This window comes from Syngnathus typhle, linkage group LG3 (assembly GCF_033458585.1).
Source record: "Syngnathus typhle isolate RoL2023-S1 ecotype Sweden linkage group LG3, RoL_Styp_1.0, whole genome shotgun sequence".
NCBI classification, from domain to species: domain Eukaryota; kingdom Metazoa; phylum Chordata; class Actinopteri; order Syngnathiformes; family Syngnathidae; genus Syngnathus; species Syngnathus typhle.
In genome coordinates, this window is record NC_083740.1 from 4,837,817 (window position 1) to 4,846,801 (window position 8,985).

An 8,985-nucleotide genomic window follows, 5' to 3' on the forward strand; every position below is an offset into this window, starting at 1 on the left:
GTGAATACAATTTGGCGTGAAATCCATCAGCTAAGCTCCATTAGGAGGCGCAGCTTGGCTCATAAAAGTCTCACCGAAACACTTCAATTTTCAGCTTTAGACCAAGGTGACAAAAAGCAGATCTTTCTTTTGACTATTCTTTGATAGGAGAAAGGCATTTTATCGATGTTTAACCCTTGAAGGTAATTTATAATTTGGGTGTTGAGTGGTCGGGGTTTCCAAATGTGAGACTGGGATTTGTGTTTTTCACCTTTCCCGCCTCCGTTCCTCGCTGTCCTTCAGAGTTCGAATCGGGCAGACGATGGGCTGGCTCGCGCCGAAGCGTGTTCCACCACATCGTTTGTTAAGTGACCGATGATTAATTGCCGTTATTAACTGAACTGAGATTGTTCTCCAGATACACGACCGTCGATAATCTCAGATTCTTTTCCTAATGACCCGCTCGTCATAATGTGCCTTTTCACCCTGATCCCTCCCGAATGTGTTTCCCCTATGGGAAAATTATTTTAATCTGGAGGTGGTGAAGGAAGTGGCCCGAAAAGAAAATCTGTTCATGTGTGCAAACAAATTTTAGGTGACAGTCTTTTTACTACACACAGACAAACCTAATTTGGTCGTCGATTTGTTTTTTGTAAATATCCTGTAAATTTTACGATTTAGAAGTATTAAGTGAATTTTAGTTTAGGGTTAGGTTGATTTTATTAAATAGGTTAATTTTATTATGTTTATTTGATTCTGTATCATTTATTTATTGTTTGTTTTTTGGATTTCTTTTGTCATTATATTACATTTATTATGGCAATATATGGTCATATGTAGCATATATATTAGGGGTGTGCATCTCTACAATAAGACAATTTGATACGGTCCGATTCGAGGATCGTTTATTTTAAACTGTAACGATTCAATTCAGTGCAATTGCGAATCAATATGAAACTTCTCAGTTAGCGAGGTTATGATGCAATCATTTTCTTGCTACCATTTTACAATTCCCTCTCCCAAATAAGCCAACTCGATGCGAATCTCGATACATTCCAAAATGGAATGATTCGATTCAGTTCGATTCTGGGCACTCTTCCAAATCAAATCTTCATATCTCTCCACTGCAGTTAGACTAAATAGAAAAAAACATAGCAAATATAAAGGTGACGATTCCTCACCGGATTTCTGCTCATGTGACCTCATTGCATTCGCCGATTAACACAGTCGGCTTACTGCTGCGGAGAAACACCAGCATGCTTGGTTCTTTAGCAACCGCGCTGAAGCTGATGCTTTGCACCGATTTACATTAGCCCAAGTCGCAGCAGACGGCCGTGATAATAATGCTGTGTTGACATTAGCCCAGGTGGCAACATGTCACCCTGACATCGCCACAATCTAATCTCGAGCACTATTGTTGTATAATTAATGTTTAATTAGGAAGCGTGCTTCACTAGGGCTCGGGTCATTAAGAGCAGCACACACGCTCTCGGGGTTTAAACAAATGTTATCTTTGCATAGGTAAATCAAGATGTCTTCTCTGGGGTTGACGCACTGCCACTGAAGAGGCGTATCATTTTCAGCGTTCTGCTCTGCTGTTCAGTAAAAAAAAAAATCCAGTGAGCTTGTCAAATCACAACGTAGAGTTTTGATTGGACCTTATAAAAGTTTGACCTACTTAATCTTTCTCTCTGTTGTAAGATTCAACAAATACTAAAATGATAAATTTTCTTCCCCGTAATATATGTTTATTGGTGTAGGCCCTAGTGTGCCCCGAGAACTTTATTTTACTCATTTTTTAAAAAAAAAAGATACTGATTAATGCATGATCTGATTTTATTCTGATTAATATCGTAATAGAATAAAATCCACATGGGTCTGTTTTTCTAAAAAGACAGACCCCATTTTCTTTTTCACTGTCAGATATCAGATGGAGGAAGGGCAGAAAGATTGGTGTGGAGGCTTGGCAGGCCGTGCATGTGCATGCACGTGTGTGTGTGGTGCATATAGAGCAGTTGGGGGAAGAGATGCAGAGAGAAAAGGGGAGTCTACAGCTGGAAGAAGCAGAAATGAGCACAGGCGTGAAATTGCCACTGTACCCTCCACCACCCACAGGCCCCTTTCTCATCACAACACCCCCGCCCCCAACCACCACTTTCTTATCCCCTCCGCTCGCTTCCACACAAGAAAACGGCACCTCGGCTCTAACTGCAACCTTGCTTGTGTGCTCCCCTCGCCAGCAAAGTGTGTCGCTTGCACTTGCTATGCCCAAGTAATGCATTGTTGCATTGTCACTCCACTCATACGCATCGTAAACACACACATGCACGCAGCACCCAACCATTTCTGCTTCTTGTTCGGAGTGGTCATAACTCACCTTAATTATATTTGGTAGGTGGTGCTCAGACATGGGTGTGCATGATGAAATGTAGCCAGTAAGTGGAGTGAGGCCAAGACACTGGATGGGGGGTGGACGGGGTGGGCAGTCCACCTATTGGCACTCTGCAAAACACACTTTATACATTTATGGTCGATTCAAACTCACCCTTGGCTCGGATAAAATACACTCATTAAAATACACGAGTAATGGGAAAGGCACTTAAAGACGGGAATGCATAATTACTTTGCATACATGTGCATGCATTATTACATCTGCACATATTGGAGGAAACATATTATCGAGATGTCTATGGCACTGCCATTTCAAAGTAGAAACATCAATTAAACAGATATATTTTCTTCAAGTCTTAAATTTCATTTAGTTGAAGTTGAAATCTTCCCCCAGGCAGTAAGTATAGTTGTCTCCATTGCTAACCAAAACAGCAGCACCTGTGCAACAATTATATAACATAAGGAGCATTGTAAACATCTGGAGCCTGCCTGCTAGCTCATCTAGTCTGCATTCATGTTTCATATTTTAAAATAAAAGTTAAAGAAAGGAGTTGTCTCCATTGCTAACCAAAATAGCAGCACCTGTGCATCAATTAAATAACATAAGAGTATCTCATCTAGGCTGCATTTATGTTTCATCTGTATTTTTAAATCAAAATACAACAGCAATTGATATTGACTAATCATATTCACATGAAATAAAAAAAAAAAAGTATTTTTGTGAAGTCAGCATTGTGCAAGAATATCTAATGATTGGAGAGGTGCACAGTTAATACCACCTTTGCTCCTCACGTGCACGTGCTTTATAATAATGATTTCTGACTGTACAAATCCAGTCTCACACTTGGCATATGTCTATATGCAAATACACACTCTCTCTGGAAACCTTTAATCAGTGTCGTAGTAAATCAGGGACCTGGGGTGCAATAGTGGGTGGCATAATAAGCTCCTCTGACTGCTGAGAATGTTTGCGTGCTGATGTGTTGAAGTGACTGGATGCGGATAATTCACGCTGATCGTGTCGATCCTCCATTTTTTGGTACGTGGTTCCAAAGCTAATACCCGAAAAGATCTTAACTGGTAAATGTTGTTTATGTGTTAAAACCAGTAACAGCGATGGCAGTGGCGGAAAAATTTAACTAGAACAAGAAATAAAAGGTGTGATATAGAAAGATCCCCTACCATCTATTTGTCAGAACAAATCAAATAAAGACAGATTGCATTCAGCATTCTTTCCGGATTTTATTGGGTTAATAAAAAGTCTTTGGCTCAAAACAAACCTTTGGCTATAGCTGCTCCCGGTCATGTGAATAAACATGTCTGTTAAGGGAGTTTGAAAGGTAAAATTGCTTGAGGGGAATCTATAGTGTTGAGTGCTTTTCCCACCAGAATGGTAAGTTAGAGTTTAAAAAATGAAAAGAAGTGGAAGCCAATTGACTTTCCACTGCAGCAAGAGGAAATGCAAAAAACCTCGCTGCATTGTTATTTCTTGCTCCGCCTCCCTCAGTAGCAAAAAGAGGGACGTTAATTTTAATGGGGTCCTACTTCATACCTCCAATTTGTCTTTTGCCATTCCCACCTTCCCTCCCTCCCTTCTCTTCTATCCTTACTGCCGCCCTCTCCTTTTTCCCTCTGCAACCATGGCGCAATGTGATGGAGGTGCGTGTGTATGGAAGGGGGGGGCAACATGCCCGAGGGATTATACAGCCCTCTCGCATGAAAGATTCATGATGCACAAAAGTGTGTGTCGGCGTGTGTGTCAGGCGTGGCTGCAAAGGGAACACAGACGGTGGGGGTAAGGGGAAGAAAGTGGGGGTATAGGTACAGAGTGTGTGACAAATAGGTTGAGCGCAGCAGGGTTTGCTCTCCAGGTTGTGATTATACTGCTGAGCACACACACATATAATGTATACAGAGTTTTTTTCCAGACAGGCGTAAAAAAACATACGAAATGTACTTATATTTGTTTATAGGAGATTATTTGACGGCCAAGTAACCGTGGCAGCGCGATTGGCTCCTAGTTCCAAGTTTCAAATCTGGGCTCAGTGATCATCTGTCTCTGACTTCCCCAAAATATGGAATGATCATTGAAGACTTTAAATGGTGTGAATGTGAGCGTGAATAATTGTTTGTGTGTCTCAAATGGATGTGTGGAGAATTTGAGAATGTTTTTTAATATTGTGCCATATGAGCGTTAATACGGAATCCAAGACTGAGCAATTGACACAGATTTATATTTGAGAACTTTTGGATGAGGTGATGTCGCTACTGTTGGCTGTTCTGGGTTTTGTTATTTTATAAGCAAGTTAATTTGTAGAGCGCATTTAGTTATTTTCCCAGGCATTTGGCCATTTTGCTTCACTTATGACTCATGTAATTGCCTTGTTGAGTGAATGAAACATTTTCAAAGACATGGTCCAGAACCTATTTTTAATACTCTAACTGTCATGATGGAAAATCTTGCTGTTTTAAATTTATGCAGTGAAACTAATTCCAACAGCCCGTTTTGTAGCGCAAAATCAAACCTGTCCATTAAGGAAACCGCAAAGTGGTTCACCAGACTCTATTAACAGTTGGCATTCATAAAACAATCAGTTCTCCCTTGACCCGACCTCGATTTGGCCACCGTGCCAATAATGGCTGTCTGGAAAAAGGAGCAGCCAAGAGTCTGTTGGTCCAGAACAACATAATTCGTGAGGCTCCAAACAGATGGAGAAGAGGAAGCATGGCATTGATGTGTTAAATGTGTATGTGTTTATTAAAACCTTCAGCGGGTGACCCTAATGGCACCTTGCCGCCCCCCCCCCCTCCCTCCCTTTTCTCTCCAGCATTCTCAAACTCCTTTTTTATTACGGCCACCTTTGATTGCATTTTAGATTAGAGAGGTGGACGGCAAGCCCGACAGAAAAAGATGGACGAGAATGAGCGAGACACAACGCCGGAAGTGTGCAAGGGCAGCTCAAGGAGAGACAGACAGTTTTTAAATGAGAGATGTACAGAAAAGAGGGGGGGGGGAGCCTCTGGGGGAGCATATTATTTGGACAAACCCCTTCCTCCCTTTGGCACAGCAGCGAATGGGAGAGGCAGAGTATCCACTATTCCAGTGACCTTGCAGGTCAGCTGCAGGAAGGCGACATTAATCAAAATGACGTCCGGGCTGAGGTGACTGATAGCAACACACACACACACAACAACACAACATACTCACATGCATACGTTTATGAATGCTTGTCTGTTTCTTCCTCCTATTCCAAACTGTCATGATCATAAAAGCTTTATTAACTATACAGGGAATGTTTATAAATCTAGTGGAATCTTTCAAAAGAGCCGCGTTTAAATATTTACTCTCACACAAATGCAAACTGTTAAACTCAACAATGCTGTCATTATGATTTGTTTGGGAGTGCTAACTTGAGATACACAGAATGGGAGCAGAATCAGACATTGGTATTTTCTAGACCGTCACTGTTAGAAATGGCCGTGTGCGCCGTAGTGGGAGTGAACGCAGCTGATTTATTTCTCGACTAATGGAAGCAAAGCATAAAACACAAAAATGATTTATCCTTTTATTCTTTCATCGACACAACTCCCAAAATACAACAACTGCTTGGAGTTCCATTCCATTTTATTCTTTAATTTCTACTGTTCCTTCTTTTTTCTAATCTCTTTCTTGCCTCCATCTCTTCGCAATGCCTCAAAGTCTCTGTGGAGCACGTAGTGAATTTACCCGTCACTGCATCTCCTTAATGGACTTCTAAATATCAACTCTTGCCTCCGGGTATGCCACCAACATTTACATAGAATTGAAACAGTCGCCTTCAGGCCACGTGCAGATAGTTAGATATTGATTTGCTTGTTTCTTTTTGTTCTGGTGTGAGTCTGTGTGTCTGGTTGTGTGTGGTGGCGGTGTGGGGGGGGGAAATTGTGTAGATAATGAATACACCTCGGGATTTAAAAACTGACATGCAGTCTTAGATAACTGATTGGCCTTTCTGTGTTGCTTCTACTTTGCCCTTTTCCCTTAATGGAAAACATGCACATACAATATAGTGCGTGTATATGCAACTGAAGAAACAATCATTATTCTTTCATTCACTGTTATTATTGTGAGGGGCGCTAAATATTTTAACGCACAGTGCTGTTTAAACTCTCACACAGACCTAAATATTCGATTTTTTGTTTTTGTTTATGCATGCACAATTTGTTTTTCTTCACTGGCAATTATAAATGTTAAAAACCAAACTCTGAATTAGTCATTTGTCACTAAAGTGAAATGATGTTTTTATTACCAGTTATCTTCTTTTTACACTATTATGACTGATAATATTAATGGCTAAACTTTTTAAATGTGGTTATTTTTGAGTATTTTCAAATTGTGTGTGACCTTAGACGTTAGAAAATCATAATTATGGAGATTTCCTGCAATGGCGTGATTGAAACATCAGAGCTCTTTTTCATGTTTAATCAGATCGCACTGCTCAACCTCCACAGAGGTCACAAATACAACGTATGATATGATCTTGAGTATGATATACTGTATTAGTTGCATTTTTCTCATTTGGCATCCCGGCAGTATCTTTCACATGTAATTTCTAAGGCAGTTGCAATTCTTACTTTTATAACAGACCAGTGACAGCATGCAATCTCAGCCCGGCAGTTGGAAATAAAGACAACAAGCAAGGGGTGTAACATGGTGACGCTCGTGTGTGCACGAGTCGGTCAATACCGAGCAATCAATACGAGTAGCAGACACTCGTTGGATTGGGTGGGTGTGTTGCTCTAAGTGTACTTATAGGAGGCTGAGTAAATTGTGACCGCTTGTCTGTGGCGGTGATGGTATTGATCTGGTGAAGATCACGCGAAGGTCAAGATATGTTGTCCGTGTTGGGACTAGCTGTGCTTTCATGGTGGCTTTCCAAACACAATGGCAATACCAGTGTGTGTGTGTATGTGTGTGTGTTTTATTTTATATTTTGTATATATATATATTTTCTTTTTTAAAACAAGTAACTTTATTGTGAGTGATTGATTTCACGTATGTACACATTTCACACGTCAGTTTCGAAAAACCCAATCTCATGTGAAATGACCTTTTTTCTGTGATTGACAGTTGCGCTACCTTCATTCTGCGAAGGTCATTAGCACACGTGAATGAAACAGAAAGTGGACTTGTTAGCTCTTAATTAGTCATTTGAATCCATAAAAGCAATCAGTTAGGCTTAAGTGTGCAATAAATCTGATTAAGCCGTCAGTTCCCAAAACACCATCAAATCCATGCAGGTCTTTGAGCATGATAATGAGTTTGGAAATAGAAGTGGATGTGGAGAGGTGACGCTAACATTAAGATGCTAACATGAATGTGTGGCAATTGTAGCAATATTACATCATCAGAAAAATCCAAACTTCGGATGAATTGATAAACCCGTGACAAAAATGAGTATTTTCAGAAACGAGGCATTTGGAATATTTTTTTAAAAAATCACAACACTATTTTTTTTTTTCTGAGACGCTTTGGATTTAGCGACCGCGTTTCCCTCTTTGGTGAAGACGCTCCATGTCTCCCCCACTGAATCATTCCTCATTATTCTCTGACACCCTCCCCTCTCTCCCTCGCTGGCCTTTACCTACTTGCTTGTCTCAGGGGAAATTACCAGAGCTCCAAATCGCTGTCTTATGCTGCACTGCTCACACTCGTATGGACAAGTAAACACACATACATTGACAGTACAGGCATGCACACACACACACGCGGTCGCTATGTGTTACCTTACCTTGCTCTGGCTGTTTACTGTAGATTGTAACTCACATGCATTAAGGACAGACTCCCAAGGAAGGTTGTGTATTCATAATCAATACTGAGGCACAGACACATTCAAGTCATCAGTCCTGGGCAAACACATTCTGCAAAGCTCCATCTTGGGAGGCAGGATTTCAAAGATCTGCTATCAAATGTTTGACAAACCTCAATTAGAACTTGTGTTATGATTCAAGATGAAATGTTCAACTGATTCTTCTGGAGTGAGCATTTGTACTAGTTAGTGAATTTTCTTTAGGGGATTTTGGTTGCTATCGTCCCAGAAGGCTTCGAGTTATTGCAAAAAAGTGAGATGAGAACGATGGAACTGCAATTGTTGCTTTTTGCGATGGAGCGTAGCTTCGCGGCAAAACCGCAAATGCATCTTTATCCTGGCTCCTCAATAGAAAAGTTGATGATGAGTCTAAAAGTACAAGAACTGCAAAATCACCTGGAGGCTTGTTGTGAAGAGAGTCATATACATTGAGAACACAATATATATTTGTTTTGAATTTATCATTAACTTCTTTTTACACTTGCAAAAAAAGATAGGAACATCTGCATCTTGTGTGTTCTTTGTTTCCAAGCTTCAAGCTGGCCTTTTATGAAATCTACTTTGACTTATACAAAAGCCATGGCTCCCGGGATTCTTTTTGTGCAATTTTCTTGGAAATGTTTTATGAACGCGCATGGTTATTAATGTTTTCCGGGTAGGAATACTTCCTCCTGTGGGAAATGTGTTTAAATGACAAAATGTAGCCACGGAGCACATGCATTAAATATGCATGTAACCACTGAAGACGTAGCTGAGGGTGTGCATC